Raw genomic sequence first — 12,274 nt, 5'->3', positions numbered from 1 at the left:
CACCCTAGCCGCTGATCTCCCCACAGTATCCGCATGGTGTTACAAAGATCCGGACATTTGTGTTAAAAATCGCTGATTGGTCACTGGCGCTACCCGCGACCAATCACCGATTTGGGCGCCAAATTTAAATATCCGCCGCAACCAATCACCGATCTTGGCTCTACATTTAAACACCGCTGTGCTGATTGGTCGCCGACGCTGGGCGCGACCAATCACCGATTTTGGCGCCACATTTAAATAGCGTCCGCGACCAATCAGTACAGCGGTGTTTAAATGTGGAGTCAAGATGTGTGATTGGTCGCGGCCGATATTTAAATTTGGCGCCCAAATCAGTGATTGGTCGCGGGCAGCGCCTGCGACCAATCAGCGATTTTTAACACAAATGTCCGGACCTTTGTAACACCATGCGGATACTGTGGGGACATTAGCGGCTAGGGTGTGAAGGGAGGACCGGGGAGCGGCCCTGCGGGTCGGGATACTTCTGCTCCGAGCGCCCGCTCATGTCCCGGGTTCTCGCAGCAGAAGTATCCGCACAGGCAGCGCCGCTGACATCCATGCGGCTAGGGCGTGAAGGGGGGAGCGGCGCTGACATCCAATTGGTCGCGGCCGCTATTAAAATGTGCCGCACAAATCGGTGATTGGTCGCCGTCTTGACCACGACCAATCACTGATCTTGCCGCCAAAGTTAAACACTACTGTGCTGATTGGTCGCGGACGCTGCCCGCGACCAATCACCGATTTGTGCGCCAAATTTAAATATCAGCCTCATGCACGTCACTGACAGCGTGGGAAAGTTCTCCTGCACTCAGCGCTTCAGCGTGAGAATTCTCCCACGCTGTCAGTGACGTGCATGAGGTGAGCCGAGCTCATTGGACATGACCTCGGCTCATCTTTATGCCGTCACAGCCAGACACTGAGGAGCGCAAGCAAGCCTGCGCTTCTCAGTGTCTGCGGGATGACAGGCTGGATGGCAGCGTTCTGCTGCGGTCCAGCCTGTCATCTCGATGTAGCAGAGCTGAAGCTGTCGTGGGAACCATGGAATGGTAAGGATGATGTTGGTTTATTATTTTACTTTTATTGCAGGAGATCGTTGGCTTCAGCTGGAATGGGCGTGATGGTAAGTATGGTTTAATTTAGAACAATAAAGAATTGTGTGTTTATTTCAATTAAAGGACTTTATTCTGGGTGTTTGTGTTTTCTTTTAACTTTGACTATGGGGTTAGTAATGGGGGTGTCTTATAGACGCCTCTCCATTACTAACCTGGGCTTGATGTCAGCTGGCATTATAAGCTGACATCAACCCCACCCCTATTACCCCACTGCCACCGCTACAGGGCAGTGGGAAGAGCGAGGCTAAGTGCCAGATTTGGCGCATCCTACGGATGCGCCATTTCTGGGACAGCTGATGGCTGGTGTTTCTAGCTTGGGAGGGGGCCAATATTCATGGCACCCTTCCTGGGCTCTTAATATCAGCCCCCAGCTGTCTGCTTAGCCTTTGCTAGCTATTTAAATAGGGGGGACCCCACGTCATTTTTTTGGGGGGGCCCCCATTTTAATAGCTAGTAAAGGCTAGGTATTCAGCTGGGGGCTGATATTAGTATCCTGGGAAGCTCCGTGGGTATTACCCCCTTCCCAGGCTTCAAACATCTGCCCCAGCCGTCTGCTTAACCTCCGCTAGAGACTAAAATTACGGGGAACCCCACGCCAATTTTTTTTTTAATAAATCCTTTATTTTAACACTAAGTGACAAGTACAGTGATCAACACTATCACTGTACTTCTTATATATGTGACTGACATGTTTCTATCTATCTAATCTATGTGTGATGCTCTTTCTTTCTGTTCTAAATTGTCGGGTACCGAGGCTGAATTGCCGGCCGGCTTTTTTAAAGAGACGGTGCATGAAAACACTATTATTTTTTTAAATAAATCCTTTACACTAAATGACAAGTACAGTAACCAACACTGTCACTGGACTTATTATATATGTGATTGGCATGTTTATATCTATCTATGTGTGATGCTCTATTCTTTCTGTTATAAATTGTCGGGTACCACTGCTGAATTGCCGGCCGTCTTTTTTAAAGAGACGGTGCACGAAAACACTATTATTTTTTTTAATAAATCCTTTACACTAAATGACAAGTACAGTAAGCAACACTGTCACTGTGCTTCTTATATGTGTGACTGACATGTTTCTATCTATCTAATCTATGTGTGATGCTCTATTCCTTCTTGTCTAAATTGCCGGGTACTGGTGTATGCCGCTGCTGAATTGCCGGCCGGCTTTTTTAAAGAGAGCGTCTTCTGAGCAGTTTGTCAGCTTTTGGACACCTTTGAAGGTGTTTTCTATGTGTTTCTATGTGTTTTTGTTTGCCTGCCATTGGTTTTAACGGTGTTCGACGGTGTTCTAAGGTGTTCGACGAACAGTTCGACGAACAGTTCCTCGAACATCCCGGTGTTCGACGAACCGAACCGAACCCGAACACTACGGGGGTGGCTCAACACTAATCTTGAGTTTAACACAGTGTAGGGTTTTCTCTCCCACTGGTCATCAAGTTTGTGGTTTCTCCTTTTCCTTTTTAACACCACTTCTGGTGTGAAGGGTTCTGCGGCCGCACTTTTATTGTAGTGGGCTTCCTGCTTGTCCCTCACCCGAGTGAGACTGTCTTCTACTCAGGCCTGTACTCTTCTGTACTGCTCCTGTCTGGTCGTATCCCAATCCTCAGTGGACATATCTGCTTATGGTTCTACAACACCAAGCTCCAGGTCCATGGGCAACTTCCCGGGTCTTGCTCGCATGAGATATGCTGGAGTACAATTGGTGGAACTCACAGGTATGTGGCTGTTCTGATCTACCAGGTCAGGTAGTAGGTCTGGCCACTGATTTCTCTCCTCTAGTGGTAAGGTCTTCATCAGGTCGATGACGATGTTATTCATCTTTTCACAGAGACCGTTGGTGTGGGGGTGGTACGGTGTAGTTCTGATCTTTTTACACCCGTACAGATGGCAGAACTCTTTGAACAATTTGGCCTCAAAGGCTGAGCCTTGGTCTGTCAGCACCTGCTCTGGGTATCCGTGGGGCCTGCAGAAGTACGCCTGAAATGTCTTCGCCGCAGTTTCTGCCGTCAGGTCCTTGACGGAGGCGACCACCAGGAACCGGGAGTAGTGATCCACCATGGTCAGGGCATAGGAGTATCCTGACCTGCTGGGTGACAGCTTGACATGATCCAGGGCCACGATCTCCAGGGGACGAGTCGTCTTGATAGGTTGCAGGGGTGCCTTCTGGCTGCTGTAGTCTTTTCTTCTGAGGCTACAGGGTCCACAATTCCGGCACCACCTCTCGATGGAACTGCGCATTCCTACCCAATAAAACCGACACTTCAGCAGGGTTTCTAGCTTCTTCCAGCCAAAGTGCCCCGCCTGATCGTGGTAGGCCCCAACACCATCTGGATGTCTGTCTTGGGCACCACTATCTGCCATACCATCTCATGGGTTTTGGGATTGACATACCTCCGGCACAGCTTCTCTCTATAGATGAACAGCCGGCTCTTCTCACTCCACAGCTGCTTGGCATGGAAAGACTCTTCCTTCTCCAGGGAGGAACTTTCCTGGGTTATCAGTTCCTTGATACGGCTGACAACCGGGTCACTGTCCTGGGTCTCCTTCCAACTGTGGTGAGGCAGGGGGTTTAACGTCTTACCACGTTGCCTCCTGGAGGCTTGTTGCTCGTGGACCATTCCATTCCGATGAAAGGCAGGTAGTTCAATCTCTTCCAAGTCATCCACTTCTTCTTCAGTGTCCGACTGGTTAGGCATCCTGGACAGGGCATCGGCGTTGGCGTTATTACGGCCCGCCCGGTTCTTAATAGTAAATTGGTAGTTTGACAGCTGAGCCATCCACTGTTGCTCTATGGCTCCTAACTTGGCTGTTTCTAGATGAGTCAAGGGGTTGTTATCAGTGAAGGCAGTGAATTTACTGGAGGCCAGGTAGTGCTTGAACCACTCGGTGATGGCCCAGACCAGGGCCAGGAACTCCAACTTGAAGCTGCTATAGTTCTCTGGGTTCCTCTCGGTCGGATCTTCCTGCTTGCATAGGCGATCACCTTCTCTTGGCCATTCTGCTTCTGACTCAGTACAGCTCCTAATCCTTCGTTGCTGGCATCAGTGTACAGCAGGAACGGTTGGCTGTAGTCAGGGTAGGCTAGGATCTGTTCGCCTGTCAGGATTTCTTTCATCACATAAAAGGATTCAGCCTGCTCCTTACCCCACTGGAATGGGGATTTCTGCCTCTGGGGGACTGTCCTACCAGGAGGTCTTGCAGAGGCGCCGCTTTCTTGGTATAGTCCTTCACAAACCTCCGGTAGTACCCAACTAGTCGCAGGAACTGACGTACCTCCATGAGGCTCTTCGGGTCCGGCCATTTCTGGATGGCAGTGACCTTCTCCGGGTCTGGTGCTACTCCCTCTGGACTAACGATGTGCCCCAGGTACTGTACCTTTCTCTTGAGCAGGTGGCACTTTGCGGGCTTCAGCTTCATCCCATACCGGGACAGCGACTCAAATACCTCCGCCAGGTGCTTCAAGTGGTCCTCATACGTTTTGGAGTACACTATCACGTCGTCCAGCTATAGTAGTACAGTCTTGAAGTTGCGGTGTCCCAGGCAGCACTCCATCAATCTTTGGAGCGTTCCGGGGGTGTTGCAGAGTCCAAACGGTATACTATTGAACTCGCAGAGTCCCATCGGGGTCGTGAAGGCCGTCTTCTCCCGATCCTCCTCAGCAACAGCTACTTGCCAGTACCCACTAGTGAGGTCAAGGGTGGAGAAGTAATTTGCAGACTTTAAGGCAGCCAGGGATTCCTCAATACATGGTAAAGGGTATGCATCTTTATGTGTAATGCGATTTACTTGTCTGTAATCTACACACATTCTCATGCTTCCGTCCTTTTTCCTGACTAGAACTAGGGGAGCTGCCCAGGACTACAACTATCCCTTACTACCCCTGCCTTCTTCATGTCGTGCAACATCTCCTTCGCCTTCTGGTAGTGTGCTGGTGGTATAGGCCTGTAACGTTCTTTGATGGGTGGATGGTCACCTGTGGGGATATGGTGTTGAACCCCCTTAATCCTCCCAAAGTCAAGTGGGTGCTTACTGAATACCTGTTCGTATTCCTGAACCACCCGGTGTACACCCTGCTTCTGATGGGCAGGAGTGGTGTCTGTCCCAACACGGTGCTGTTGACACCAATCCTCCACCTGGGTTGCCGGGTCATTATCCTCCACTTCATCTGGTGAGGTTAAGGACTCCGCCGTGTGTATGGAGCTGTTATTTACTGTGTACAGTTTGGCAACAGTGGCGTAGCATGGTAATCTAACCTCGTCCTCCCCATAGTTTAGGAGGCGTACGGGCACACTCCCATTGCGTACATCCACTACCCCTCTGGCAGTCAAGAATGTAGGCCTAAGCTCTAAGGAGCTAAGGAGCTCTACTACCGCCTGGTAGCTCCGTCCTTTGAGACCTATTGCTGCTCTACACCAAATCAGCAATTCACTCATCGGGGGAATCACAATGGGTACCGGGTCTGTCACCCATACATTACCAATTTCACCGTCTGTTAGCTTTACCTGTTGCTGGTACATAAGGGCTCGGATTTCTTTCTGCAGTGCCCTTCTCTGCCCTGGTCTGGCAGTTTCAGCTATCTGTTGGAGCAAGAGCAACACTTCTCCCAAACAAAATTTTTCGGTTGAAAAAGACTCAGGATATATAACCATGCACACCCAATGTTGGAAAAGTGAAAAAAATCTTTATTACATGATTACATTTAGACAACAAAAGAAAAATTTTTTAAAAGCATTTAAAACAGACAAAAACATGTGCAATCTTCATATGGGGGAATTCATGATAATATGCATAAAAATAGCAATAAACCCCACTATGTTTTGTGCCACAGGTATATTTTACATCACTTATATAAAATTCGATTAATGTAGACCAACTAAGCAACCCTGGCTATAAATAGCACAGCATAACCAGTCAAAATATGTGTTTATGACAAAGCAAACCCCCCTAAATAATATAAGTGAATCAAGGAATGAGTAGGAGAGATGGTCTATTGGCAATGGGGGCCCATATTTTAGAGGTATTGGCCAGATTGTGTCACCAAAGTCATATATGACGTGGCACAGTTGTTCCACATATAAATAACAAGCCAGGCATTCCTGAGTGGTCAAGTCAAGAAAATAAGTAAATAAAAAATATATGGAAGAATAATTACCTGCTGGCACCAGAGACCCTACGCGTTACGCTGCTCAGACGAAGCTGCGTCTGAGCAGCGTAACGCGTAGAGTCTCTGGTGCCAGCAGGTAATTATTCTTCCATATATTTTTTATTTACTTATTTTCTTGACTTGACCACTCAGGAATGCCTGGCTTGTTATTTATATGTGGATCAACTGTGCCACGTCATATATGGCTTTGGTGACACAATCTGGCCAATACCTCTAAAATATGGGCCCCCATTGCCAATAGACCATCTCTCCTACTCATTCCTTGATTCACTTATATTATTTAGGGGGGTTTGCTTTGTCATAAACACATATTTTGACTGGTTATGCTGTGCTTTTTATAGCCAGGGTTGCTTAGTTGGTCTACATTAATCGAATGTTATATAAGTGATGTAAAATATACCTGTGGCACATAACATAGTGGGGTTTATTGCTATTTTTATGCATATTATCATGAATTCCCCCATATGAAGATTGCACATGTTTTTTTCTGTTTTAAATGCTTTTAAAAAAATTTTCTTTTGTTGTCTAAATGTAATCATGTAATAAAGATTTTTTTCACTTTTCCAACATTGGGTGTGCATGGTTATATATCCTGAGTCTTTTTCTTCCGAATAATTTTGTGTCTTTACATCAGGTTACTGTAGCACCCCTTTCTATTTGTGATTATTATTCCCCAGCAGTGCCCACTTTTTCTTTTTGTGTACTTCTCCCAAACAGTTACTAACAATATTAGTGCCAAGTACCATATACGAGTTTGTATCATCAAGATTAGTCTTTACTACTATTAGTCCCTGGTCCTTCAGTTCCACTCTTCCCACCTTTACTGCCACATCCTTAACCCCGACTAGGTTAAGGGGGAGGCCGTTTGAGGCGTAGACAGAAAGATTTGGATCTGGTGGGTGAAGTTCGTCTTTAGATCAGAACCTTTTGTAGAGGACATCAGGCATGATGGTTACCTGAGATCCTGTGTCCAGCAGAGCGGGTGTCACGATGCCGTCCAGCACAATGGACAGGAAAGGTCTTCCTCCCACGAACCTGCAGTACCAGTTTGATGGTCTGGAGGGGTCTACTCCTGGGTGTCGGCCCTCGGCCCCAGGGTTTTCTCATTTAAAGGACAGCTTTGGACGGTGTGACCTGTCTTGTGGCAGCGGTGGCAGACAGGGTTCCCCGGCGGGCGGCGTTGGTCACTGTTCCTCTCAGGGGGCGGCGTTGTCCTCCTACTCCTTCTCATCCAGGGGACATCCTCAGAGCTGTTGGCTAGCAGGATCCTTCCTTCTTCCTCAGGCTCCGTCCTCAGCTGCAGGGCACTCAGTACAGTGGTCAGGGTTTTGCTCAACTGACGCACTTCAGAGCGCAGGCTGTCCAGCTCACTATGGGACGTTGCTGGAACCTTGGCTTCAGCAGCCACCGGTGAAAAGGTGGACGCTGCAGGTACTGGGGTGGCCCCACCCTGGTAACATTGGATAGCAGTTGTTTCCAAGGGCTGCAGTCCTTTTATAGCCATGTCCTTAATGGTGTCAAATGTGGCATCTGGATGATCCAGGGACCACCAATGCACAGTCATGCTCTCCTCTTGGGACCTCAATCCCCGGATAAACTGTTCCTTCAACATTTTATTTTCATTATCGGTGCTGGTTGGACTCAACTGTTTCAGAGCTCGCAGGGCCCCTTGTAAACGCCAGGGATAGTCCCGAACATTGTCCTCCGGTTGCTGAGAGCAGTTGTAGAACCTCATCCGGAGGTCTGTCTCAGTACGATTCTCAAAGACAGTCTGTAACTTTTTAAAGATGGCGGACACCGACTCCTGGTCTGCGGCCGACCAGGTTTCCACTTCTCGCTCCGCAGCACCAGTCAGTTGTCCCAATACAACAGCGGCTCTTTGCTTGCCTGTCATAGAGTACATGTCCAGAACACCGCATATTTTCCTTTCAAATCCAGACAGGGTATCCAGTTTGCCGCTGTACTGGGGGAGCCACTTCGCTCCAGGGATGTACGGTAGGGCCATGGGTATGACAGGGGTTACAGGTCCTGCTGGTGGAGCGGTTGCTTCGGCCTGCTCAGCGCCGAGTGCGGGTTGAACATCAGGGAGGTTAACCGGTACTCCGGCATTGTGCTGTTCTTCGGACATTCTGGCCCCCCCTAGCGAACTGTGGCCTACCTTCTCTTCTTTTCTTCTGGTAGGCCGCAGCTCCGCAGGTGACGGTCTTCTTCAGGACCTTGCGTCACTTGCGTCCTACGTCAGAGCATTCACCGAGGCTACTTCCAAGACCTGGCACTTCCTGGTTTGACGTCAAGGAATGGGGCGTGTCCGGAACTTCGCGCGCTTCAGCAGGTACGCCTCTCAATTTCCCGTGGTTACGCCCTTCTTCCCGCTCGGCGGCACAACAATGGCGGCAATCTTCGCCACAGTTAAATACACAGTTTTTGATTAAAGGCGCACAGTACCCGGTGGCAACGGGCACAACACTCCGTCGTTGCAGCGGGCACGGAATCCTGTTTGTGACGCCAGGAAGAGATGACATTATACAAACTCGCGCTATGTCTTGGCAGGACAACTACTGTAGGCTTTTGCCACTTAGGTTAATACAGCGTACGGGTACACGACCTTGACGCACAGTAGCCAGTGTGCGAGCAATCAGAAGTCCAGCAGGTGCCTCTTCTTCTTCTATTGGTTCTATCTGAATGTCCATACCCTCTAATGATACATGTGCCAGCACTGGCAGAGTGAGTACAGTCTGTCCTACTGGCAATGTCACAGTAGCTTCAGACGGCATAGACACTCTACCAAGATACTGAGAAGCAACAGGCAATATTTGAATTTGACTGACTCGTATGAGGTGTTGAAAGACCCTCTTGCTGGCTGGGTCATGAGTAGTGTTGAGCGATACCTTCCGATATCGGGAAATATCGGATCGGATTGGATCGGACCGACACCGAAAAAGTATCGGATATCGCCGATTCCGATACCGGAAACCAATGCAAGTCAAGGGGACAGAAATATCGGAATGAAAATAAACTCTTTCTTTCCTTGTAGGTTAATTCTACATGAAGGAAAACAACTAAGAATAATGTAGAATGTATTGGGGGAGGTGGTGGAGACAATAAAGGCATAGAGGTTTAGCCCAATCAAATGGAATAGCAGGAATTAATATTTTTTTTAAGACGTTCTGAGTTACGGAAATATTGACTATGTTAAGTATTTTTATATTTTGTCAGATATTTATGTTTCACTACTTCCATGCTCTTCACCTTCTTTCTTACTTCTCCCACACTTTCTCCTTCATCATCCTCAGCATCTTTTTCATCCACTTCTTCTTCACCTTCTTCATCTTCTTCTTCTTCACCTTCTTCGTATTATTCTTTTTTTTTACATTCTTCATATTCTACTTCTTCATCTTCTTCATATTCTTCTTCTTCATCATATTCTTATTTGTGACAGGCATTCCTGTAGTTGTTATATATAAAAGGTTGGACATTACACCTTTCATTCTGCCCGTCACAAAAGATTTACAACAGGATTTGTCCGCGTTCAGTTTGGCCTGCAGCAGCAGGTCTTTTCCAGGGGCACCACGAGGAGGAACGGACTCACCCCCATACACTGCTTAGTCATCTTCTGCTTATAATTTAGATATTATCTTTTGCTCTGATTTTTAGTCTTATGCTTAATGTTCTTCCGCTTTTTATTCTGCAGCTTCTTGTATTTCTGCTTCTTGGTTTTCTGTCTCTTGTTCTTCTGTATCTTGTTGCTTGTCTTCTCTTCTTTGCCCTCTTGGTCAACTTCTTCAGGGTCATCTTCTTGGTCTTCTTCGGGGTGGTCTTCAGGGTCGTCGTCTTCGGGGTCCTCGTCTTCTTCGGGTTGGTCTTCTGGGTCCTCGTCTTCGGGGCCCTCGTCTTCTTCGGGGTGGTCTTCAGGGTCCTCGTCTTCTTCGGGGAGGTCTTCAGGGTCCTTGTCTTCTTCAGGGTGGTCTTCAGGGTCCTCGTCTTCAGGGACGTTGTCTTCGGGGTCCTAGTCTTCTTCGGGTTGGTCTTCAGGGTCCTCGTCTTCAGGGTCCTCATCAGGGAGATCCAGAGTGATTACCAAGAACCATTTCAAAAAGCTTGAACTTGGAAATGTAGCAGAAGGTACAAGAAGGCTGAGGAACTACTGAGGACCAGCTGACGGTACTGGAACCCGGATGGGTAGCAGAAGGTACAAGAGCCAATGGAACTACCGAGGACCAGCTGACGGTACTGGAACTCGGATACTAAGCAGGAGGTACCTGTGCCAGAAAGCACTACCAAGGACCAGCAGACGTTGGTGGAACTTGGATACCGAGAAGGAGGCACCTAATCCAAAGGCACTGCCGAGAACCAGCTGACGGTACTGGAACCCGGATGGGTAGCAGAAGGTACCCATGTAAAAAAAAGTTTCAAGGCCGCAAGCCGGCCGCAGTTACCAAAACCCTCAGTCCTACAGGGGGTGCTTGTCCTATTGGCACTATGGAACCAGCCTTCATTGCCAGATCCCGCAGCCCACATAGGAGTCACCTAAACTGCAGGCACCATAGAGTCGGCTAACCCGACCGCAACACGACAGGACAACGCATTGGAGGCAAAGTGACGTTGACACTACCCGGAAACAGCTGGCGTGCTGGAACCAGGCTGGGCAGGAGGGAGTACCTGTGCCAAAGTCACTGCTAGGAAACAGCTGGCGGTGCTGGAACCCAGGGTAAATACTAAAAACAGAGTGGAGCCAGAAGCGTAATTGGAGCAACTTTAAAATCTGTAGTAGTGTGAATGTGGACAGAGCAGGAGAATTTGTCGAACACACAGCTGGGGAACAGCTGACGTTACTGAACCCCAATAACACTGGAGCAAGCGTTGACTGTGCAGACGGCACTTCTGAGCAGCAACTAGCAGTATTGGAGCCCAGGGTAAATACTAAAAAGAGAGAAGCCAGAGGTGTAATTGGAGCAAGTTTTAAATCAGTAGTACAGTGGATGTGGACAAAGCAGGAGAATTTGCCGGCACACAGCTGGGGAACAGCTGACGTTAATGAACCCCAATAACACTGGAGCAAGCATTGACTGTGCAGACGGCACTTCTGAGCAGCAACTAGCGGTATTGAAGCCCAGGGTAAATACTAAAAACAGAGGAGCCAGAGGTGTAATTGGAGCAAGTTTTAAATCAGTAGTACAGTGGATGTGGACAAAGCAGGAGAATTTGCCAGACACACAGCTGGGGAACAGCTGACGTTACTGAACCCCAATAACACTGGAGCAAGCGTTGACTGTGCAGACGGCACTTCTGAGCAGCAACTAGCGGTATTGAAGCCCAGGGTAAATACTAAAAACAGAGGAGCCAGAGGTGTAATTGGAGCAAGTTTTAAATCAGTAGTACAGTGGATGTGGACAAAGCAGGAGAATTTGCCGGACACACAGCTGGGGAACAGCTGACGTTACTGAACCCCAAAAACACTGGAGCAAGCGTTGACTGTGCAGACGGCACTTCTGAGCAGCAACTAGCGGTATTGGAGCCCAGGGTAAATACTAAAAACAGAGGAACCAGAGGTGTAATTGGAGCAACTTTAAAATCTGTAGTAGTGAAAATGTGGACAGAGCAGGAGAAATTGCCGTTCGCACAGCTGGGGAACTGCTGACGTTACTGAACCCCAATAACACGGCAGCAAATGTTGACTTTGCAGATGGAACTTCCGAGCGCCAACTGGCGGTGTTGGAGCTCAGGGATAATACTGAAAACAGAGGAGCCAGAGGTGTAATTGGAGCAACTTTAAAATCTGTAGTAGTGAGAATGTGGACAGAGCAGGAGAAATTGCCGTCCGCACAGCAGGGGAACTGCTGACGTTACTGAATCCCAATAACACGGCAGCAAGTGTTGACTGTGCAGACGGCACATCCGAGCGCCAACTGGCAGTGTTGGAGCTCAGGGATAATACTGAAAACAGAGGAGACAGAGGTGTAATTGGAGCAACTTTAAAATCTGTAGTAGT

This window comes from Phyllobates terribilis, unplaced genomic scaffold (assembly GCF_046119375.1).
Source record: "Phyllobates terribilis strain yellow unplaced genomic scaffold, ASM4611937v1 Scaffold_4__5_contigs__length_816908805, whole genome shotgun sequence".
In the NCBI taxonomy this organism is placed as follows: domain Eukaryota; kingdom Metazoa; phylum Chordata; class Amphibia; order Anura; family Dendrobatidae; genus Phyllobates; species Phyllobates terribilis.
Note: the sequence above shows the minus strand (reverse complement) of the source record.